Here is a 25,580-nt window from a genome sequence, read left to right on the forward strand (position 1 = left end):
AGTAATGTGTTCATGTAAGCTGGACTAACTTGATGAACCTAAGTTAAGTACAAGGTAGTATAAATGAGATTATGGATTATGCATAATCTCATTTATGTAATATGACTGTAATTTGATTCCACAGATGTGTATATTAAGACTATGTTGACATTTTCCAGTAACAGTTTAATTTGAATAAACTGCAGAATTTTAGCAGCAGCCTATTTCACTGTTTGGGTCAGATTGTATTATTGGACAATATTAATGAGCAACATTAAGATTAACTGAAAGTGGTTAATGATGCTATGGAAAAATGGATAAGTTAGACTTTGATGATATTTGATAATAAAAAACTGGAGCTTAAAGCTCTTTCAGTGTAGATATCCCAGTGAATAATTTGACACCAATGCCTCAGAAAATAAAAACCAGTAAAACTTTGTGTAGACGCTGGTGAAGAAGTGGGTATTGATGGAAACCCCGACTCCAGCGCAAAATTTGAATTAGCATCCCAAACATTTGAAGTATGTTTTGTGACACTTGGACCAGAAGAAACTTTTAGTTTAGGCTTCAAATATGGCAGATATAACCAGTAAGAAGCAAACTGAAATAATTACCTTTGACTTCAACAGAATTATATTATTGGAATGACATTGAACTGTAGATGTGCACTGATAGAATCGAGGTGAAGAAAGTTGTATTTACATAAACCAGAGATCTCCACCACCATGAGATTTGGGTGGAGAGGTGATGGGAGAAGTGTGAGACGTCTCTTAACACTCACTGCACCAAAATCTGAAATATAATTTTAGTAATATATTTAATTGTAATGTAATGTATATTTTACAAAAAAATATTTTTTATAAACTCTACCAAAATACATTTTAAAACAACAGTATGTTTTCAGAAAGGTATGCATTTTTAATTTTGAATATATTCTTAAGAAGTATGTCCAATTGATAACATATTTGAAATGTATTTCAGAAAAATGCAGCCTATTTAAATATAGAAATATACATAAGTAGATTATTATTTTTTCACCTGGGCAGCCCTGCCTCCAGGTTTCACCCCAACACATTGGAGGGCAGCTGGGACACAAATATACATCAAAGATGTTTCACATGGGAGGAGTTCACTATTCAGACTCATTGTACTTATAGGAGAGACAGCCTCTGGGAAGAAACTGTCTCTGTGACAGCTGGTTTTTTACAAAATGCACTCTGTAGTGCCAATCTGAAGGTAAAAATCTACACAGTTCATGTCTAGGAGGTTGTAAAGATGCTAGCTGCCCTTTCCTGATCCCACCTGTACAAGATCTGGGTAGAGGGAAGCTTAGCCTCAATCAACCCTCTCTTTTGAGTTCTGACTCCTGACATGTCTCTTGCCTGTCAGCTACAAAAAGATGTCTTTCCCTTGGAGGATCATATCATCTTACCAACCAGAAGCCAACACATTTTAGATACTTGTCATAGGTTGAAGTTCTGAACCTCAGAAGGTAATAACTTGCCAACTTGGGGATCCTTTGTGAATATTTCATTTTGTATATCTGCAGTCTTCCCAAGTGACCCTAGTAGTGCTTTCCAGGTAAAATAATGGATAGTATTGCAGCACTGTTCATCATTTTACACTTCACATTTACTTAACTGATTTAATAAAATAATTGCATGGTAGCACAAATGCTATCATTTTTCAGTCCTGCTTGCTTCCAGCCATGATTGACACCTGCATCTGCATGGCCTTGCAGGGCAGCCAGTCGTTCTCTTGTGTAGTTGCTCTGCATGGCCGATCACGGAGGTCCGCCTTCCACTGGATGCTGGGGCCCAACAGGGAGTCAGTCTGCGACTGTGGAAATATTTAGGAAGTGGAGCCTGGTATTTGTCTTGTGCCAGCAGGGAAGATGGAAAGACAAAGGAGGAAGAGTATGAACACAAGCCACCGTTCTCTGAGCTTTTCAGTGGGAATGATCTGTCTAGACAATGTTTCACAACAGAGACTCAGCTTATTTTATAAGTCTTAGAAAAAATGTGCCACCTGTCCCCATTCTTTGAAGGGTGGGAAAGGAAGTGCTTTGAGAACTTTGGGAGGAGTTTGAGTTGTCATATTCAGTGATCCAAATCAAAACAAGAGCTTGACCTTGGTGATGCTTCAATGACAATATTATGATGTCACCACTGTTAAAGGCTTTTCACTGATGCAATGTAACTTATGAGCATTTCATTTTATTGATCCAAATCTTAAGCAGACGTAATAGGTTTACTTTAAAAAATGTTTTAAGGAAACAATAATTCCTGGCCAACTCAAAAGTTTGTTCAAAGGATAACTGATGGATAAGATGTTCCAAAAAGAAGGTGCAGGCTTTACTGATGAACAGTGAGGTTTAATTGGCAATACATTCCTAGTTTCACCATAAGGGCTGGGAAAGTTTATACAGAAAAAAACTAAGTAAACTAAAAGACCGTACTCTTACAACCATTATTTTTGCAACTTAAAATATCAGCTATAATTTGAAAATAACTCTAGTTTTACTATACAATAAAACGAATGCACAATTTTAGCTGCTCAATATTGAAAACCCTCATTTTACAAAATAAAAGAAGAGATAAGAGAAGTTAGGAAAAAAGATCTGAGGAGGACATCAAGTGAGCTAAAAAACCTTTTTATTTGACCCAGCAGTGATGGGAGGTCTTATAATGACACTGGAGTGAAAGACGACCATCTATCAAAGACAAGAGACTGGAGAACTATAGAGGCCATGGTGGTGGCAACTTTATCTAGGAAATCATTTAAATAGAGATTGCAGTCTGTGATATGAGAGCACTTGCAGAAGAGGGAGATGACAAAACAATATTCTTAATCGAATACAATTTTAGAATTTTATTCCTTTTAATTTGATAAGGTTCTGATTTCAAGAGCTGATCGATTCCTTAAGAGAGTCTATGAGACTCAAGCTTAGAACTTTTCATTCAGCCTTATGGCTGAATTATTTCTTAACAATTATTTATTGTTAAGAATTATTTTTAAGGATTATATTATATATATATATATATATATATATATATATATATATATATATATATATATATATATATATATATATACAGTACAGACCAAAAGTTTGGAAACACCTTTTAATTCAATGAGTTTCCTTTATTTTCATGACTATTGACATTGTAGATTCACACTGAAGGCATCAAATCTATGAATAACACATGTGGAAATATGCACTAAACAAAAAAGTGTAAAACAACTGAAAATAGCCCTTATATTCTAGTTTCTTCAAAGTAGCAACCTTTTGCTGTGATTACTGCTTTGCACACACTCTGCATTTTCTTGATGAGCTTCAACAGGTAGTCACCTGAAATGGTTTTCACTTCATAGGTTAACCTGCCCTGTCAGGTTAATAAGTGGGATTTCTTGCCTTATAAATAGTCATGAAAATAAAGAAAACCCATTGAATTAGAAAGGTGTGTCCAAACCTTTGGTCTGTACTGTATATAATTCCAGCAGTCATTGCAGCTGTAACTGGTAATGAAGAGAGTGGAGCTGCACTTGGGTTGTCAGGTGAGGGGCTGGAGTTGGAGTTGCTAGGTCAAAAATGGTGATGCAGCAATTTACAGGTTTTTGAAACAGATTGTTTTGCAGGCACCAGCAGAACTTCTTTATTTCCCAAAAATTGTTGGGTGTTTTTATTTTTTATTATTATTATTTATTTTGTTCTTGGACTGTTTCTGTTTCTAGACTGTTTTTAGAAGCACATGCAAAAAGTGAATTTTGCATAATAGTGGACCTTTAAACTATCAATCCATCCATCTCCTTCCACTTATCCCGATCAGGTCACAGGGGTAGCAACCTAACTAAGGAGGCCCAGACTTCCCTCTACCCAGCTCCCTGTTCCAGCTCCTCCAGGGAACCTCAAGGCGTTCCCAGAACAGCAGAGATACATAATCTCTCCAACATGTCCTGGGTCTTCCTCTGGGTTTCCTCCAGGACCTTTAAAATTCTTTTTTTAAAGAATATCATGGTCTTGCTCGCTTTTCAAATATCTGTTGCAGTCCCCACCTCTAAAGGTGGCACAGAAAAAAATAAAAAGAGCGGAGTATGAAAATGAATCTTATTGCAGATTATTTTCATTTTGAATGTTGTGATCATAATTGATCAAGTAATAACAGTAATATTCCATCCTTATCACTCTTACAGACATTTTAGACATGTCTATGTCTATAATGCACATCTTTATTTATATAAATGTAATTTGTCTTATTTACTGCAGCCAACCTTTTGTTCTCCATCGCCACAGTCCCCAATAACATGACCATAAAAAGCCCATTACATCCAAAGCTACAGGCCTCATTAATACCTAATTAGATTATTGTTAAGAACGCTGGTGCCCTTGTGGTTAGAAGGGAAATGGGACTAGTTCTGACTGACAACAGAATTGGTGGAGGGTATTATGCTGAGATGAACCACTGACCCTAGTCTGCCTCACAGAGGTCACAGCACCAAATGGGACAGATTGAAGATACACTGACTAAAGAATCCTTTCACATTCAGATGAGTAGGAGGGATCCATCTGCTTCTGTTTCTGGTACGACAGCAGCATCACTGCAAACCCCACTCACATTTTTAACATGATAAAAAAACAGCAAAAATGTCAAAAGGTAAAACACTTGGACATGGAAGACATGCTCATGAAAAATAAATAAATAAAATAAATATTATATATATGTAATATATAAATATTACATATGTGTTAAAACTGTGACGATTTTAACAAATATGTAAAAAAACATATTCTTTACAGAAGTTACCAACTGCAGCTTTAAAAGTCTGTTTTTCTCCACCATAAGCCATCCACCTATTTCAGTTTCTCTTTGAGTTCAGAGCATTTTTCTTTAGTCGTTTCAGATTGCCCTTCTTGTTCTGTACTGCAGTCATCTCCATCAGAAGTTATTTTTCTACCCAGTTTTAATTTCAGGTGATCAGCCTTGATTTGTGACGTTTGGAGTACTCTTCCTTTCTTTTATTATATCTTATCAGTGCAAGGTGCTTACAATATTATGACAAATAACAGTAGAATTCTATCTATCATCAGCAGGATAACACTGGTCAGCTTAAATGAGGACAGTGAAATATTTGTTTAAAACAACAGAGATGGCAGCAGAAATGTAAGGTAAGTAATTTGAAATTAATTAGATAATATTGTGAGACACCGCTTCTTATGGAGTAGTAAAACTAATTAGCTTCATGCCTCTTTTGTTGTTTGTGCATCCATCCATCCATCCATCCATTTTCTAACACCCTTGTCCCTAGTGGGGTCAGGAGCTGTTGGTGCCTATCTTCAACAAACGTTTTGGGCGAGAGGTGGGGTTCACTCTGGACAGTCTGTTGCAGAGCAACACAGAGACAGACAGGACAAACAACCACACACACACTCACATCTAGGGAGAATTTAGAGAGACCAATTAACCTGACAGTCATGTTTTTGGACTGCGAGAGGAAGCCGGAGTACCGGAGAGAACCCACCATGCACAGGGAGATCATGTAAACTCCGTGCAGAAAGACCTCGGGCCGGGAATAGAACCCAGGACCTTCTTGCTGCAAGGCAACAGTGTTACCAACTGTGGCACTGCACAGCCCTTAATACAACCAAGGAGATGTAACAACAATTGGTTGGTTGATTGATACTAAAATAGAAGTGATTTGATGTCAAGAATGGATTCCACATGGTTAGAGGAAGTGGAAGAGTGCAGTGTGTCCACTACATGGACATTGGCTGAAAAACTCTGTAAATGATCTTAACCCTGAGCTAAGTTGTGCAATACAAATATAGATTTAGTCTACTAGATATGATATTAAAATAGATAACATGTAAACAAAAACCTGAAAGTTATTTCCAACTTTGGGTGCGAAGCTTTTTAGCTACATTAGACAACTAAGGAATGAAAATGAGTAAAACTAGTAGTAATATATAAAATTTAGGTATAACTGTAGAAAAAGAACAATTATACCTAATGGTACTTAGTTACTTTTGAAGCATAATCAAAGGTATTTTGATTATGCATCCTTGAATCAACAAATTGCTTTATATTACAAGAAATAATATATAAATATTGATGAATAAATAATTATTTTTAGAACTATAAATCCTAATGCAATATTTTTATTGTCCATCAATAAACTAATAAACATACTAAAATTGAACTGTTTGCTATGTACAGTATGTTGGTATGTTGGAGCACAGGCAGAACATGACTCGTTTATTTGAAAAAACCTGGATTATTTGAATAAAACCAGAAATAGAGATAAATAATTATATTATACATACAGTAGATCATCATTCAGTGATTTGGAGGTTACAGACATCTAGATCTTCATCGTCGGATCCTTTCTCCCCAGAAACTCTGCAGTCATCGTCGTTTCCTGACAATAACTGCAGTCCTCCATCAGAACCAGCTCCCTCTTCTTTATCACTCCATTAAGCTCAGTGTTTCTCAAGCTTTTTCAGGCTGAGGATCGCTAAATAAGTACTTGTGGACCACCTAACTCCAAATGTTGTTTTCCTAACTCATTTATTGTTGTCTTCCTTGTGAGAAGGCTGGTGCTGTTTGGTAAATGTAAAACCATGAACTCAGGTTCTTTTGAGTTATTTACATCTTCTGAAAGTGTAGAATCTAAGCTTTCAAAACTTTAAAATCTTCGCTAATGTTTAGATCGGACCTAAAAAATCCAACCCAACCAGAATATCTATGGACTGATTACATAGACATTATGTCTGAGCCCGATCCAACCAGACTAATTGACTTTAATTAGAGATTGGAGGTTGGAGCAAACACGACATGTTATTTTAATTTTATGCTTTGGTTTTTAGAGCTCCATTTGAATAAGCAGCGTAACTTCTCCCAGGTTTCATTTAACGACTTCCAGCTCCATTTTGTTTTTCGTTTAATGCAGGATAAGTGCAAATCTGATTGACTGAAAGGATTTTATTTCTGCAGCTCGAGCAGAGCAAGGCGGAGCCATGTGCGCAGTCACTTGTGCAGCTCTGTGCTTATTACAGTCTAATTAACTCATTACTTTCTTTTTTAACAAGGTAAACACTCTACCCCTCCATTTAAACAATGAATAGATTAAGACAATGTAGGATTCTCTTTAGTTTTCTCTGTTCTTAATGTACTGTAAGATTGTTAAACGCGCCACTTCAGCTAAAGTTTGAAATGCGTTTTTTTAAACTTCCTGCCCGTAACTTTTCGATGCGCTGTCAGTTCCGGGTCATTTAGTTCAGTGTTCATGTCGCCGATGATATTCAGAAGGGATGCTTTTTTTGTATTGATTGATTTAGTTACCTCTGCGCGATGTATTCTACTTAAAGTTGAAAGTGTGAAACGTGTCTGCACCTCTATAGCCAGGGGAGTGAATTGTAATCTGTCTAAATGACAGACGAACTTCAGATTTTTCCATCAATTTAAAAAAACCCCGTCAAATACAGGAAATATTCTGTTAACATGACTCCTGGTTGGGATAAACATCAGCTTTCTGTCCACTACTCATAAGATATTTGTTGTATAAAATTAAAAATGTTGACATGCTTTTATTGGGTGATTTTGTGTGTGTGCGTGTGTGTGTTTTTTACGTGTGTATCTGTGTGATTGCTCTTGACAACAATATCCAGGCCCTCAGAGCCAAGATAACGAGCTGTATGCCTGACAGGTGTGTGAAGATTGGGAATAGGTTGTTCCTTATCACACATGAAAACATATTTTCACTATTACCCACCATCACCCAGTACTCTGCTAACATGGCAGTAAATATTCCCACAAGCTTGCTTATCTATTCTGGGGAGGAGGAATAAGCACGTTTGACATAATTAAATCTCTCTTTCTACAAACAGATTTCACGCTGACATAATTAGTGTGGAATTTTGCGTTGTTTCGGTAATTCATGTTTTATCTACAAATGCTTCTTGAGTGGATAAAGGCTTCAGTGCGAACTGGTTGGAAATGTGTCTTTTAAAACAAATTTAGCAAAAAAAATAAAGTGAAACAACAGTCTTCTCTTACACATTTTTCATTATTGCCTTTCATCCACTCCCTGAGCTGCCATCTTACAGTGGTGGAAGAATTTGAGGGTCCCAATGATGCTAGGCCCTTAGGGTCACCTCAGGCAGGTAGATCCTAGGTGAGGGATCAGACAAAGTGCAGTCCAAAGACCCCTTATGATGAGTGTAATCAATAGCTGCTTTCCCACTGGCAATTCGCTCCCTAACCAGTTAGGGTTATTGAGGTTCGGTTCTAACCCAGGTAGTGAGCTTTTCCATGATTCTCTGTTCCTCACTATTGCTGGTGGGATGTGAGCAGCAGCAGCTGTGCTCAACTCTCTGCTGATGTTTGCAGCAACACTCAGCAATGGAGAAACCTCCAGGTTCTGGTTCTGATGGACTCAAATAAACCCAGATATTTCATTTTGTCTCATAGAAATTCATTGCTGGTCAAAACATAATGATAAAGAGTCAGCTGATTAGCCATATAAAAAAATATAAAAATAGCCATATAAAATACTTACATTATGAAGCCTAGGCGCAAATTCAAACTGGAAGACTCTTTTATCCCCACCGGGACCCGTTAATTGAAGCGACCTGCCCACAATCGTCGACCTATGAACGCCGGTCCAAGCCACGTCACGTCCAATCACCGACCAAGTCCCAGCTGATAAGGACCTTCATTCATGGCGTCCTTCGCTCTCCAGCCGAGCTCAACCTGTTCAGCTGCACGCCTCAGCTCTCAGTCAGCTATCTCACCAGATCCTTTTCGTCGTTATTGCTCGTCCTTCCACCTCTAATTTCAGTCACAAAAGCTGCTTGGCCGCGGGCTCGGCTCCTTCTTTTCCTTCAGACGCTCCTCAGATGGAAGAAGAGTTCCTCCCGGTCCAGGCCTCATTCATTCCAGACAGCTTCTCCCGCCGCTCTCTCGCCGATCTGGGATCTACCGGCCCTCGCTCCTATGCCACCCGCTTCACGATCCGTCTCTGGCAAGTGGACACATAATCCCACCGTCTACGTTGCATACGTCCCCTGGCAGCCTTTCTCCGTCCCGGCCGGGCCGCAACGTCTCGCTGCTTCGATCTACGCTGCCGTTTCCTCCCAGCTCATCGTCCACCATCTTCCTTTCCACCTCCAGCGTTCATCGCACCGCCTTCCCACTGGTTCCCCGCTTTGGCTCAAATCCGCATGGCCGCTGTCAGCCCGCCCGTCAGCACCTCCCATCGGACTTCCCACGCCACGCCCGCCTCGGGCTTCGGGGGTAAGACGTAGCCTTCACGTGCCTCATTCACTCTTTACAACGCGACAAAACGTAGGAACTTTATTAGTTTATCCCCTTCCTGAACTCGCAGGCCCTACTCGCATGCGCCTTTCAGGCTGCGTTCCAAACTTCATCATTCTTACATCAGTTAGTTACATTGGGGGCTTCCGTACTTCCCATGCATGTGTTCTCGCTCTTTTTCGCAGTTAAAACTGCTTATCTGATGTTTTCATGTCGTGGCCTTTTTCTCCAAGCCGCCTTTAAACGCATCATGAGTGCTGAGACGCTCGCGCTGGGTTACCCAGAAGGCAGCGAAGGAGAGCGCAGGCGCGTTAGAACCTCGGCAACAATCAGCAAACGCAAAGAACCGTGCAAATGTTTCCCCAAACCAACCGACTGAGGCGAATAGGGCCGTTTGATACAGGCAATCACAGCTAAAAGTTCACTCTCATAATACAGATAGCTAAAAGGCGACTCTAGCACTTCAGTTAGCTAAAAGGCGACTCTAGCACTTCAGTTAGCTAAAAGGCGACTCTAGCACTTCAGTTAGCTAAAAGGCGACTCTAGCACTTCAGTTAGCTAAAAGGCGACTCTAGCACTTCAGTTAGCTAAAAGGCGACTCTAGCACTTCAGTTAGCTAAAAGGCGACTCTAGCACTTCAGTTAGCTAAAAGGCGACTCTAGCACTTCAGTTAGCTAAAAGGCGACTCTAGCACTTCAGTTAGCTAAAAGGCGACTCTAGCACTTCAGTTAGCTAAAAGGCGACTCTAGCACTTCAGTTAGCTAAAAGGCGACTCTAGCACTTCAGTTAGCTAAAAGGCGACTCTAGCACTTCAGTTAGCTAAAAGGCGACTCTAGCACTACAGATGGCCAAAACGTGACTAGCAATTCAGTTAGCTAAAAAGTGACTAGTAATTCAGTTAGCTAAAAGGTGACTCTAGTAATTCAGTTAGCTAAAAGGTGACTCTAGTAATTCAGTTAGCTAAAAGGTGACTCTAGTAATTCAGTTAGCTAAAAGGTGACTCTAGTAATACAGATAGCTAAAAGTCGACTCTAGTAATACAGATAGCTGAAAGTCGACTCTAGTAATACAGATAGCTGAAAGTCGACTCTAGTAATACAGATAGCTGAAAGTCGACTCTAGTAATACAGATAGCTGAAAGTCGACTCTAGTAATACAGATAGCTGAAAGTCGACTCTAGTAATACAGATGGCTAAGAGTTGACTCCAGTAATACCTTAAGCTCGTTGACAAGTAGCCTGCAGGCTACCGATGTTGTGGTACATGTTCAGCCTCGTAGATTCATTTCGCCCTACCCGTTAAATTTTATCCTGAGCCAGGGCGGTTCTCCGCTAATAAGCAAGCTGTCCCATTTTCTCATATTTCAAGCTCATGTCCCGTCCAGTGCTTTTACGCTTCATCTCTCATCTGAAATCTGCATACCATTTTTCTCAGATTATCCTGCCACTTCCTGGTTCACTCAGCTTGTCCTCTAGCTCACTCAGGTTCCAGGCTCAGATGCGTTCGTTCCATCTCGCTTCTGAACTAATCATCATAAAGCACCCTCCGGTTTCCCTTACGGATTCGTTAACACGGCCATCAGCACTTACAAGCCACCCCGAAGCCACGGCTTTTTATAAAGGAACCAAACCCCCTCATCATCGCCTGGGTCCAAGTCAAGTAGTCGCACGGCACTTTTCAACTAGCCAGCCAAATCAATCAATCAAATTCCTATCGTGTAGCATGTCGTAAATGGATTAACATAACTGCGCTTTAAGAGCTCAGGAAACCGTCCGATTCACATTTACCTTGATTGGTTCCTTGTACTCTCAAGCTGCATCAGCCGTTGTTGTAAGAGCTCACGTTCAGCGTTATGAAGTAATCGTTAGAGGCCGTTCAGAGCTGTTTGTTCAAGAGACCGGGAGCGGGTCAACGAATAAAAGTAAGTTTTCTCCGCGTTCAAGCAGGATTCGTATATCCGAGCAACTTAAATTCAGGTATGACAATCTAAAGAGTTATCATCACGATAACGTTTTTTGCGGTTTATTTGTCGTCTCGCTGCCATCTGCTGGTACAAAAAAGAAAAAAAAATTAACTCCATAGCGAGTGAAAATAATAGCTTCATTTGTCTCATCTTCTGTATTTCTCGTAGACCACTCTCAGCTCTATTTAATAAATTTCGAACCAGAAATCTCTCCTCTCATCCCTTACCGGATGCTCGTGGCTGCTGTAGTATTTAAAGATCTCACTCAACAAAGCTTTTTAGCAGCAAGGTGTCTTCAGCGCAAGTGCTTTTATATCATAACAGCTCAAGAACCAAAGTCATGCATAGGGAAGCAACAAACAAAATATGATATCAAGTCAAGTTCCGTCATTAACTTTGTAATTGAGCATGTTTCCAATACATTCTAAACAGGCGGGTTTTAGTCGAGATTAATCAAAGTCGTGTTTCAGCTGTTTTAGGGTCTCCCGGGAGTTGCTCCAATCCGCGGGGTTTAGATGCTGAATGCTCCTTCTCTTTCTGGCCTGGTCCCGGGGTCGTAGAGCGGCTCAAACCGAAAGACCTCATGAGCCTGGGAGGTTGATGCTTTACGGCAGATCCTCATTGTTTCGTGGTGCCAAGTCGTTCAGTGATTTGCAAACTAACAATGGTATTTCAAAGTCAATTCTTTGGGCAACAGGGAGCCAGTGTCGGGATCTTAAAACTGGCGTTTCGTGCTCCATCTTCCTGGTTTTTAGCGAGAACGCGATCAGTAGCATTTCTGACCAGCTGCAGCGTTCGATTGATTTGTCGGAAAGACCCGCAAAGTCGCGTGGCAGTAACCAATGTAACTGAAGATAAACACATGGATGATGATCTAGATCTGGCGAGTCGTTGTTCTTTATTCCAATAAGTGCGAAAATTTTTTTTTACATAATTTATATATGGGCATATATATATAAAAATCCCCAGTTCATCTTCAGCATTCTTTTCACGTAATGAGTATCTCTCCTCCGTGTTCGCAGCTTCCCTCAGTGCCAGACGAGCACTGCACGATCCACTGGTGGTGGTTGGTCAACCTCAGGCAAAAGTGCACACTCTTATGCAGCAATCGTGATGCATGTCCTTCCCCTCATCGTCCTTCACACTTTTATTTTCAGGTCATTCTAGAATGATCTTGTCTTTCGCCCGTTTCCTCTAACGTCACCCTCCGAGTCTGATCCTAGCATCAGCATCCCACCTACAGTAGCAGGCAGTTATTTTCTCACTCTAGTCTATTCATTCTCCCATCCTCTTTTGCTATCTCACAGCTAGCTTCCTTCCACCAGCTTACATATCTTTTCATAGCATCCACTTTACCTTTGTTCACCTTCATCTACAATCTTCTCGTCTCTTACCTCTATCTCTGCAATCCTCTTCTAATTACTCCTCGAGACATAGCCCGTAAGCCCCTAGTTAGCCTAGCTCCTCCTGCCTCTAATTCTGAGCTTCGGCCCTGGCCTCAGCTCTTTTTGGGGGGATTTCATTCTCTATCAGTAATATCACTCCATAGTATCATTATTTCACCTCTACTGGCCTTCACCCATCAGCATTCCACCTTCTCTTGCCCCGCTGCGTCCCCGCTCACCCATAGTGATCACTCTTCTCCCAGCGGCACTTCTCCCTATGCCTCGAACCATTCCCAGCTGTCCTTCAGCCATCTGCCTCTCTCCTCTAATGCCTCGCTGCGCTTCCAGCTTGCTTCTTTTTCTAACCAGCTGCCCCTCATCCCTTGTCCTGTTCCTTCCTCTGCTGGTCCCTTCCATGTCTTCGTTACCTCCTAAGCCCTGCCGCTACCAGCTGGCTTCTTTTTCTAGCCAGCTGCCCCGTATCCTTTTCCCCGCTCCATCTCCTCTATTCAATGCGTCCCTTTATCTTAAGCCCTGCTCCCTCTATCCTATACCCTGCTTTAGTTAATGCTGGCATTTTTTAACCAGCATCCCCCCATCATATGCCCTGCTCCCTCTATCCTACACCCCTCTTTAGTTAATGCTGGTGTTTTTCAACCAGCATCCCCTGTCTTATGCCCTGCTCCCCTCATCCTACACCCCTCTTTAGTTAATGCTGGCGTTTTTCAACCAGCATCCCCTGTCTTATGCCCTGTTCCCCTCATCCTACACCTCCTTTAGTTAATGCTGGCGTTTTTCAACCAGCATCCCCTGTCTTATGCCCTGCTCCCCTCATCCTACACCCTCCTTTAGTTAATGCTGGCGTTTTTCAACCAGCATCCCCTGTCTTATGCCCTGCTCCCCTCATCCTACACCCTCCTTTAGTTAATGCTGGCGTTTTTCAACCAGCATCCCCTGTCTTATGCCCTGCTCCCCTCATCCTACAACCCTCTTTAGTTAATGCTGGCGTTTTTTAAACCAGCATCCCCTCTTCTAAGCCCTGCTTCTATCCCTTCATTCTCACCCCACGCATTCCCCGCCGGCTTTCCTATCATCATGCCCTGCCGTGTCCTCTGCCAAATATCGCCAGCCCACGTCCATCCCACTAGTCCCGCAGCATTTCCAGCCGGCTCATCCTCCAGCATCCCTATGCCCTGCGTTCTGCTACCCCATGCCCTGTTGTGTCCTCAGCCGGCCGTCACCTCCCAACATCCCTTCCTCCCTTGTCCTGCCGTATCCCCAGCCGGCTCTCACACCACGTCCCTATGCCCTGTGTTTTGTGTATTCTACCGCCTCTTGCCCTGCAGCATTCCCAGCTGGTCTTCACTTCCCGTCCTACTCTCCCTCTCCTTTAACTGTCATGTCACGTCCTTTACGTTATTAACTCGGTAGCCAAAGTCAGCGCAACTTCTTTCCCCCTTTTTACTTTCTGCCTTATATTCACGGCCTCGGCCCCGGCCTCGGCCTCTTTTTGGGGGATGACGTTCCTAACAGCATCGGGGATGCTCATCTGAAGCCTATCGCTAACGCTGCGATAACCGTTATCCCCAGCCGGGGCCCGAGCGCCAAAGACTTTAAATTCTGTTTGTCAATAAACTCTTCTAATTGTCTTCTCATCTCCGTCTGAGTCTCTCCAGATTGAAATGAAGCCTAGGCGCAAATTCAAACTGGAAGACTCTTTTATCCCCACCGGGACCCGTTAATTGAAGCGACCTGCCCACAATCGTCGACCTATCAACGCCGGACCAAGCCACGTCACGTCCAATCACCGACCAAGTCCCAGCTGATAAGGACCTTCATTCATGGCGTCCTTCGCTCTCCAGCCGAGCTCAACCCACCACCACCCCTTCTCCTCCATTCGCCCGGTCCTGAGGCCCGCACCCTTCTTCAACCTCCACCACCAGTGCCGGGCCCCGGGGGATGACGTTCCTAACAGCATCGGGGATGCTCATCTGAAGCCTATCGCTAACGCTGCGATAACCGTTATCCCCAGCCGGGGCCCGAGCGCCAAAGACTTTAAATTCTGTTTGTCAATAAACTCTTCTAATTGTCTTCTCATCTCCGTCTGAGTCTCTCCAGATTGAACTGGTGCTTTATTTAAAAAAAAAAGTGCAACCCTTTAGATTTAGGTAATGCAGTCAAAATATGTAAATCAATATCCCTGCCTGAACTTTATTATTATTTTTAAATTCTAAGGAAAAATAAAATTCACATCACAAACAGATATTTCTTAAATCAAGTGTTTCACACTGTTGGCACTAAACTGCAGCTCTGACAGAAAGCTGACAACAGTTTCACTATTTCTCTCTTCTCCATTGCGGTCCAGTTCTTCAGAGAGACGAGCTGCTAGCAGCTCCATCATTCTGCTCCATCACTTAACACGTGTTCCTGCGCGGCTCCTGGTTACACTTATAATTGCTCCTCTATACTGAGCAGCTCTCTGAAACCAGACAGCATGTCCACAGTCCAGAGCTGAGGACCGCGCTGCAACTAATTCCACACTTCTCAAAAGTGAAATGAAGATTTCAAAAGAAAAAAGAAAAAGGTAGATAATATAGGAAATAGCGCCCCCTTCAGTTCCAGAGTGGTGTTTCTCTTCCCTGCAGCAAGCAAAAAGGGGCGGGGACAGACCACTGCCATAATACCATATTTGGAAATGACATCATTGCACTCCGGAACTGAGGGGAGAACTGTTTCTTATTTTCTATGGTGCCACCTTGTTTTTTTTTTGTTGAAATCTTTTTTGATAACCATCATGATTAACACAAAATTATGACAAACTATGTATTTGAAAATATAGTATGTTAGTTTTATTATTTTTATTATTTTGTAAGTATACTTTAAGTGAACAAAATATGTATTTGCTCATGTGTACCAATGGAACAATATGCTTTTTAAGGTATTTTGTGTATATTTTAAAAAATATGCTCAAAATAGAATTTTTTAAAATGTACTTAGAGCTTACTATAAAAGTAAACTACTAAATATACTGAAATTTCAGTTTTAAATTACATCTCAGTGTATACTTTAGGCTAATAAAGTATGCCTAAAAGAATATAAAAAAAATAACAGTCCTTATAGGGGAACTTGATGTAATGTTGTTTAACAAAGTAAATAATATGTTCATACCTCAAAATATCAAACATTGACAGTTTTGAGGTGCCACAACAAAAACAATACTTGTCCTTAACACTAAATGTAAGGAGTTATCTTCAGTTTTACATCTCTCCAAATATAATCTGTTTTCAGTTTTTTAACTAAAACACGGAAGCTGACTTTACCCAATCTATTTTCAGATGTGTGATGTAAGATCTGTTATGGGCTCCTTGCACCTGCTGCGCTGACGTCACAACCACATGCGCAAATGAGTTGCGCATGCGGCTGTTATGGTAACTCTTTTTTCCGCTTTGAGTTACCATGACAGCTAGAAAAGACAAAGTCTTATTTCAGACGCAAATAAAACAATACTATGAACATTATTGTCTTCCTAATATAAAGGGCTTTTAAGGTTTCATGGATTTCCAAGCGGTCCTGAATTAAGAAGACGATGGTTTGTAAATATTCGTCGCTACCAGTTAAAGCTAACGCAGCACAGCAAAGTTTACAGTCTTCACTTCACTCCGGATCAACTTCCTCAGCCTAAAGAAGAAGGTAAAGGAGCCTCCTGTGTTATTTCCATGGAATCACTTCTGTATTCAGCCTGAAAGAGAGTTTATGGGAACCAGAGAGCAGACCAGAGCCAGACAGCCGAGCTACTGATCCGCCTGTACACACTGCTGTAAACACCGTCCTGCTTCACAAGAAGAATGCAAAACTAATAAAGCAAAATAATACAGAGACCTTAAGGAACACGGCCATATTTTTCTGAAAGCAACAACTTTGAACCTGAACCGTCAGCTGAACTAGAACTCCGACACCAGAGCTGCTCTACTGTTAAGCTATGGGCTTGTTGTTCCTCAGGCTTCAGAAGCAAAAAGCCTGAACCGTAAAATCCCCGTTACTTGGTCTCTGACATTAACGACAATAAACACACATAATATACTTGAACATAAGGTAAAAATTGTCCGTTAGAATGGATGAAAAATGTTTAGATACTTAAATAGCACATTTTTACAAGAAAAATGTCTAGCATAAGCTAAAGCTAATGTTAGCCACTATTAAGGAAGAATAATTTAAAATTAACTTTGGACAAAACGTTTGGCTCTCTCTTCCTTAAACTCCCGGGTCCTTAGCGGGCGGCGTGCAGTGAGAGTGAAACAACAACACTGCGCGTTGACGTCACAAAATCACAGAGTTTAATCCCATACAAAGCTACAGAGAAACAGAGATATTCATTCATTACCTTGAGACAGGAAAAATAGAGAAAGAAAAAAAAACAAAGAAAAGGCAAAGACGCGCCTTTGGAGATAGCTGATGCAAAAAAGCAAAATAGTGGCAGCTTTCTGAATTTTTAGTGCTGTGCACCAAGTCTTATACTAAAGGTGTGTCTTTGTTTTTTAATATATGCACTTAAGGCGTTCCTCTATTTGACCAACTGGAAGCTACCTTGGACACTCAGAGAAACTTGGAACTCCCCCTAATTTACGCCAAAGATCAAAGGGTCATCTGGTCTCTGGTAAAACAAAAGAGCGAACCGCTGCGCCCTGACCCCCTGTTGATTCTACGGTCATTCTGGGTACAGAACAACCTGAGCAGTGACGTGCGGTCAGGGGAGGCAGGTGAGGCAGTGCCTCACCAGCCATCATGGAAAGAAAGAAAATATATAATCATAAAGTAATTTAAATTGTTATATTCATCCGGTGGTTTGTACTAAAAAATATTTATTTTTCATGTAGCTTCACCAATTTCGATTTTTATTTGTTCAAAATCACTGAATTTTCTTATTTTCCCATTCAAATGCTTGGAAGCGATGCCGGTGAGGCAGCAGCGAGCTCTGCCTCACCTTGGATTGCGCAACCCCTGGCTCTGTGCTGGCTGCTAAGCGGAGAGAGCATGTTGCTGTACGGCGTCAATAAAATGGTTTAAACAAATTTAATATGTGAACTTATTTCCAATAATTTAGCTTATGTATATAATGTACAGTGCTTTTTGTCACCAACTGTGTTTGTGTAACGTGTTTCGTGTAATGAGCGATTATAAACGGCAGAGAACAGGTTCGAGGTGAGGCAGGCAGTTCTCTTGCCTCATGGCAGGGGGTGCTCAAGATCCCAGACGTTCGTCTTGTTCACTCCTCAACTGCCGAGTAAGTGACAGCGAGCTAGTCTAAACGATTCGGGAAGCAAGTCAAGTGCAGCGATAGATTATAATAGAGATAGTGATTTTTTTCCTCTCGCTTATCCCGACTTTCGACATGGTTGACTACATTACAACACTAAAAAAGTTTTCTCAAGTGGACTTTCAATCGAAGCAGGTAAGACAGTAATGTTATTACTGTCTTACCTTGATGTAATAATAGACAGGTAAGACAGTAATAACATTTATTTTGTTTTGTTTTTTAAGGAAATGTGTGTTTTGTGAGCTACAGTTTGTATGTGTAAGGATGCAGAAGTGAAACATAACCTGTAAACTGCTGTCAATCTATGCATCTATTTGCAAATCTGATTCTGATGACGTCAGTGCCTCACCAGCTATGAACCTCACCGCACGTCACTGAACCTGAGATAAGATTTCACAGATACCTGTGAAATCTAAAGTCTCTCTCATTATCTCTCCTTACATAAATTCTCAAAGAAACTTACATCCAGTAATTTTCAAGGAAATGTTATCTTTACAAACCCCAGTTTTGCTTCTATACAGTCAGCACCCCAAAAGATTGAGTCCTGCCAAAAGTAACACATAAAATCAACAGAACAAAATAAGGTATAATTCCTGAGCCATTTTCTAATAGTAAACAAAACATTTTCATTCAAACAATTTCCATTTGCTTCTGATATAGTCACAGCTAATACAGTTTTCAAATACATTCATCATTTAGTAGTTTTAAAATGAGATAATACAATCTTCAGTAAAAACATGGTATTAATACTTAGAAATTAAATGTTAGCGGTTTCAATCTTCTATGTTGCATTAAATTTTCACACCATCCCAGATGTTGGTTTCCTGCAGGCTTTTGATCTGCTGTGAACAGACCAGGTCTCTCTCTCCCAAGCTCAATTTATTGCCCTGCAGGAAATGCTAATTTTATGGCCTCCTATGCTGTGGCCGCACAGCGGGAGGCCCCATTGAGGATCTGCATTTGGCCCCTGTTTGTCTGAATGCTTAACACAAACCTGTTCAAAATAAAGAAATTTGTTCAAGAGTATTGAATATACCTTTTACACATGCCGTAAGATCAACTGTATTAATTCAAGTATTCCTGCTTGCCTATGTGAAAGGCTTTGCATGGAAAAGTGCAACGTTTATGAACATCATTATGAACGTGTCATAGCAAACTCAAACAAACATTCAAGTATTCAAGTAGTCCTAGTGGCGTCCGTGAAAGGCTTCATAGCAGTTGCGCCGACTTTGCAGGCAAAGGAACACATTGCATGTCAGACAGCGTACACGGGATTTCCCAGGGCAGCCTTTTTGTCTGCAACGCATCGGGTTCTTGAGATCAGCAACTTCCGGCAGATGAGCAGCAGAAGCTGTGCGCGCTGAGATGGGATCTTTGGCCAGGTTGTGGACAGCATGCACTCTCTTCCTCTGCATGCGTGACATCACACTTGTTGAGGAACACCTGAGCCACGTCCATGCAGAATGCGAGGAACTTCATGATAGCCTTTCTTGGGGTACCGTGTTCTTGATGATCTCTGCGATACAGCAGCCAGCTGTTGGCCAGAGCAAGATCCATGAAGTGCATAAGCATGCGAATCGTCCACTTCTTTGTTCACACGCTCATCCTGTAGTAGCTCATCATTCTGTCTGATAAGTCTACCCCACCCATCTTTGCATTGTACTCCTGTACAATATTTGGTCGTCTGATGGTTAAGTAGCATTTGTCCTTCTTGGACCACCGCTGGCAGGTATTCTCTGGCTCTTTAGTGTGGACAGCAGAGAGCATCAGGACGGGCTTGTTGTCAAACCATTTCACAACATTCAGTTTCCCATCTCCCCTGACAACTGATGCGGAGGTACCTCTGCCTTGCTGCTTCATGATCTTGTCACTTGGAAGCTTCTGCATTGCTTTTGGGATCCTGTTCTTCATGACTGTACCAGTTAGGTACACCTAAAAACAAAACCAATTATATAATCTCAAAGTGATGTAGCAAGGACAATTTTTTTATGGCAGCCATCTTGACAGAAAACAGGGTAAACCTGCACCCTGAACCAGACTGACACAACAATTGACAGATTGATGAATGTTATCATTTGCTGCTGTGAAACCGAAAAAGCAAAAAATAATAATAACAAACTGAACAGTACTTGGGAAACTATATAAAATAAATACCTGCTTCTCCAGCATGGATTCCGCAGCTTATGTGGTGGTGAAGAACCTATCGCAGTACACCTTTGTACCAGGATGTACTGTTTTTGTCAGGAGTTTGAGGACCAGGGCTCCCAAACCCAATCCTTCTGCGTCCAGCACCTGTGCAGCCAGTTCCTTTGAACCTTGGTAAACTTCAAAGTCGAGAACGACGCCATCTGCTGTTGCCAGGACAAAATTCTTCATGCCAACTGGATTTGGCTTTAGCAGCAAATACTGGCGGAACGGACAGCCTCCAGTGAATGGTATCATCTGTTCATCTATTGAGATGGATTCTGGTCGGGCCTGAGCATGGCAGCCTTTGAGTATGCGATTCATGAAAGGCCTCACCTTCCAGAATTTGTCTGTTTTCCTGTCTTCAGGAATGTCGTCATCAATTACCACCTTCAGATGGCTCCTCAGCTTGAAGAATCGGTCGCGTCTCATTGTGTCACTAATGGCAGGGACTCTCAGGTTAGTGGACCAGAACATGCGGATTTGTGGGTAAGGGATGCAGGACATCAAGATGGATGCTCCGAAAAAGTGGTACATCTCTTCAACCGATGTGTTGAGAGATCTCCCACTTTTAGCTAATGACATAGAATTTGTACAGTCGGCAAGGACTTTCATCAGTTCTATGTCAACGTACTGTTCCATGTACTGCACCGGCGACATATCTGCTCTCTCGTCTTGTTGTTCATCAGCTCCTTGAAATGGGACTAAGACAGGGTTGAATGGAGCAGACTTCCAGTACTCTCTATTTCCATTTCTTGGTCCTGCCCTGCGACCTTGAACATCCTGGTCAGGTTCTGATAATAAAAATACAATACATTTTATTTGCAATATACTCAACTGAATGAAATAAAGTGCTACGGAGCAAAAACATGGGAATTAGGTTATGTCTCACCATCAATTGTTGTTTATGTTGTGGCTCACTCACATCGCTGTCAGTATCTTCACTTATGTCAGCAGCATCAAGTTGATAATCTGAATCAGAATCATCAGGTTGCTCCACAGTTGCTTCACATGGAGCGATTTCACCCACAGCAGGATCATCCTCTTCACCATCTGACAAATCTTCAATCTCAGAGTCATTTGCGATTGCATTTAGCAATCGTTCAGCTCTCAAAAAGGACATTCCCCCTGTAATGATAAAAATGCACAATCTATTTCCTTGTAATAGGAAATAAAAACTTGCTCCACTGGCAAATTATTCTACTTATTTTTTAGTGAAAGTTCGCTTGAAACAAGTGGTGATTGTCTAAAAACAAGTTACTTTTTACAGGATGAGTCTTATTTTAAGTGTAATAAGACTTATTTTGACTAGAAATTAGACATTTTGACTAGAAATAAACACAAATGTTCTTGGAAAAATTTTACGTTTTTGCACTGAAGGTAGACCTGATGTCCTTAAAGAAGTACGTCATGTTTACAGACGTTGTAGCTTGCTAATATTACTCAAATATATCAAATAAGCATGCCACGTGAAGCTACAGACATTATTGTGCATAAATAAACTAGTTTCAATCATAAAATTTGATTAGGATTTTTACCTTGTCCATGTTTCTGTCGAGAGCTGCCGTAGAAGACGTTTGCTGTCATCCCCGCCATGTTGTTTTTTTTCAAATGAGTGTAATTTCATTATGAGACCACCTGGTGCAGGCAGGGCCCCCAGATGAGGGCAATTGGTCAAAATTCTTACAAATTAAGTATCATGGTGCAGAACAGCAAAAATGTAATGTCCTCATATGAGGATGCGGGGTCTCAGGAGGTTAAAACATCATATTCCAGATTTCCCCAAAAATCTAACTGTCTGTTATTTGTTGTAATGTGTAATTATAGTAATAAGGATGTTGTGGTTCGGGGTCCTTTGGTTCTTCTTTGTGGGTTTTTCTGTGCATACACTCACCTATTACTACAGATGGCGCCATACTCACCCGACTGGAGTGTGTGTGTAGACCGTCATCAAGCACACCTGAACCTGATCAACTCATCAGCGGCGTGTACTAAAGGAGGCTTCTGCCAGTCCTTCAGCGCCCGAGTGTTTGCCAGTAACGGTACCTCTGAGCCCCCTAGAGCTAGCCTCTAATCTTTCCTCGTTGATCTGAATCCTCTAGTGATTTTTTCCTGCTGTTTTTTGCCTTCAGGTTTTTCCCCGGAGAAGCCCTTACTGATCCTGTCTGCTTCTCTGATCGAGATCCCCCTCGTGACGCCATGGATCCTACCCACTGGTTGCCCGAGTTCCCAGACTCACCTCCTCAGTCTGATTACAAGTCCCCCCCCCGGATTCCACGACTGGCAGTTGCACTGCTCCTTTGTCCCCGCCAAGCCCAAGCCTACCTGTCCGCCCTCCGACGCACTCCTCTGTTTTCCTCCTGGACACCAGCCGTCAGGCACCGGACCACCTGGACCACTTAAGGGACAAAGACTCCAAACCCTCCAGTAAACTTTCCTAGACCTCGTGCCATCAAACCACAAGTAAGCTCCGTTTACTCTGTGACTTTCCTGTTTCCGACAACCCTGAACTCACCATTCTGCTCTGCCTCTTTAGAGAGCCGATCGCTCCGTGAACCCGTTTCCTCCCTGGACCAGACCAGAGCTTCGACAACCTTACTTGCCATTTAACAATAAACCAATTACCGTACATACCTCTCCTGTATTGTGTTCTGCATGTGGGTCTGAAAATAGTAAATCCATCATGACAAAGGATTAGATCATGCACTCTATATTGTAATTCAGTTCACGAAGATTTTAATTGTTAGGGTTAATGCCTCATATTCAGGATGTTGCTCCTTCTATGCTTAAGTAAACCTGCAACCAAGAGAAGGTTTTATGTTCTTACAACTAAGGTCAGTGTTGAAATATAAATATTCCATTGAACTCGTTTTGTTTTCCGTGTATTTAAGTATATTGCTCTTATCGTTGATACCGGAAGCAATCTGTTGGGAATAACACTTCAGATTAAATATTACTGTTACCTTGGATAAACTAGACCACATACATTAATCACATCTAATTCATATCGCCATGTTTTTATTGCTTAGTTTATGTGCAACTTAGAAAAAATTATTTTGAGTTGCCATACATAATTCCATAATGTAGCTTATTTTATTATTTTGCTAAAAATGGTTCTGTTAGGCAATTGGGTTGCATACTTTTCAAGTAAGAAAATTGTAATTTGCCAGTAGACTTAGGTTATAACCTATGATTATCATCCTTGTATTCCGAGAACTGATCAAATATTACATGATGCAGATACAATCAATGTTAAGGCTTAAGTTACTCTGTCCTACTTTGGTTCTGACAGTTGCTGATGAATTTCTGTTTGACGTGAGTCAGCATTAACCTGTAATGCAACATGCCTTTTAGGTTAACATTATATAGTTTTCAATTCTATGACTAAAATACTTCCTCAACATACTTCCAATTTCAGGCTATAATATCTGGCCAATAACCATATTAAATATTTCAGATTTTGATTTCAGGCTAAATAAGGATTTTGTTGTTATGAAGCTTTTACTTTTATCTGCCATGGATTCATTTCCTATTATTTGGACCCAATTTTTATGTAGAGCTTATTGATTTAAATTAGAAATTGGTATTTACATAGTTTTATATTATCTAATAATATTGCATCTTTGTTTCACATTTGACTCGTTTATGTGTGCTCTGCTCCTATCAGTTGTCATAGGCAGAGTTATGCCTATGACAACAAAGCTTCAGTTTCATTTTTACTCCTGAAAATGTTAATCAAATTTATTAAGAAATTGCTAAATTTGTTCCTCTTTTAAAATGTTTTGTTTTCCCAGTTAGAAGATGTTAACCCTTCTTGTATACTTTAAATGATTCCACGAGTTGATCTTATGTACCTTCCAACATATTTGTCAACATCACTTATTATAGCTATTTCCTACTCATAGTGCTAATTTATTTACTTATTTATGTTCATTTGCTTGTATTCCTTCTTAAAGCAATGTATTTCCTAAGTGCTACTTGGTTCTATAGTGCTTCAAAATTGCAGAATAATTTTAGTTTCGTTTTAATAATTAAATTGGAAATTAAATTTTCTGGTTCTAATTTGAAAGATCAGTTAATACAACCCTTAATTTATTGATTTATTTTCCTAAGAAAGTCTTATTCTGAAGAAGTGAGAAGTTTCCTAATATATATAGTTCTTAGATTTAGGTTAGTATTAAATGTACACTGTATTTCAGGAATGACCCCAAGATGTTGATGTGGCCCAAGGGCATACTTTCAGTAGAGAGTTTTACTGAGCTTTGTATTGAGCGTTAACATCCAATTGTCAGGAGAGGTCTGTTCCAGTTACCTGAAATTCTGATTGCTTAAATCAAAATGTAACTTTAGCCATATTTTTCATTGTTTGGTTTATCATACCGTCTCTCCAGGTCTCACTCCTCCTGTTCTGGAGATATTTAGGTGTCTTCCATCAGAAGAAGGCGGCTAGAATGGGACAGATTTTCAGCTTCTGGAAAAGACAAAACTGAAAGCAGAAACAATTTTGATTAAGCAAAGCATGCAATCAAAACTTGGTCCTGTTTTTACTCTTTTATTCTAAGGCTGAGTCTGTTTACCTGGTGAGAATCGCAATTGGAAATTAAACATCTCGTCTTCCATAATATGGGGTACCGGGCCCTTTGATACGGGCTGTCAGGTCCCTGTATGACCGGTGTCAGAGTCTGGTCCGCATTGCCGGCAGTAAGTTGGGCTCGTTTCCGGTGAGAGTTGGACTCCGCCAGGGCTGCCCTTTGTCACCGATTCTGTTCATCACTTTCATGGACAGAATTTCTAGGCGCAGCCAAGGTGTTGAGGGGATCCGATTTGGTGGCCTTAGGATCTCATCTCTGCTTTTCGCAGACGATGTGGTCCTTTTGGCTTCATCAGATCGTGATCTGCAGCTCTCGCTGGAGCGGTTCGCAGCCGAGTGTGAAGCGGCCAGGATGGGGATCAGTGCCTCCAAATCCGAGGCCATGGTCTTGAGCCGGAAAAGGGTAGAGTGCCTTCTCCGGGTCAGGGGGGGTGTCCTGCCCCAAGTGGAGGAGTTTAAGTATCTCGGGATCTTGTTCACGAATGGGGGAAGAAGGGAGCGGGAGATCGACAGGCGGATTGGCGCAGCGTCTGCTGTCAAGCGGGCGCTGTACCGGTCCGTCGTGGTGAAGAGAGAGCTGAGCCAAAAAGCGAAGCTCTCGATTTACCGGTCGATCTACGTTCCCACCCTCATCTATGGTCATGAGCTTTGGGTCATGACCGAAAGAACGAGATCGCGGATACAAGCGGCCGAAATGGGTTTCCTCCGTAGGGTGGCTGGGCTCTCCCTTAGAGATAGGGTGAGAAGCTCAGTCATCCGGGAGGGACTCAGAGTAGAGCCGCTGCTCCTTCACATCGAGAGGAGCCAGTTGAGGTGGCTTGGGCATCTGGTCAGGATGCCTCCTGGACGCC

At 41.4% G+C, this 25,580-nt stretch overlaps 1 long non-coding RNA gene across 4 annotated transcripts; it reads right to left on the reverse strand.

Moving 5' to 3' along the window:
* Nucleotides 1-18,647: 18,647 nt before the first annotated feature.
* Nucleotides 18,648-24,802, reverse strand: LOC111609225. Of its 4 annotated transcripts, none has more exons than XR_002752992.1 (4): nucleotides 24,716-24,802; nucleotides 21,031-24,624; nucleotides 20,109-20,932; nucleotides 18,648-19,886 (listed from the first exon to the last, which is right to left on the reverse strand). It is a non-coding gene; the product is annotated as an uncharacterized LOC111609225 (long non-coding RNA). The 4 variants fall into 4 exon arrangements; XR_002752993.1 differs by having other exon boundaries at nucleotides 21,031-21,266; nucleotides 21,677-24,795; XR_002752994.1 differs by having other exon boundaries at nucleotides 21,064-24,795.
* Nucleotides 24,803-25,580: the final 778 nt, after the last annotated feature.

The sequence above is a fragment of the Xiphophorus maculatus genome, chromosome 7, assembly GCF_002775205.1.
Source record: "Xiphophorus maculatus strain JP 163 A chromosome 7, X_maculatus-5.0-male, whole genome shotgun sequence".
In the NCBI taxonomy this organism is placed as follows: Eukaryota; Metazoa; Chordata; class Actinopteri; order Cyprinodontiformes; family Poeciliidae; genus Xiphophorus; species Xiphophorus maculatus.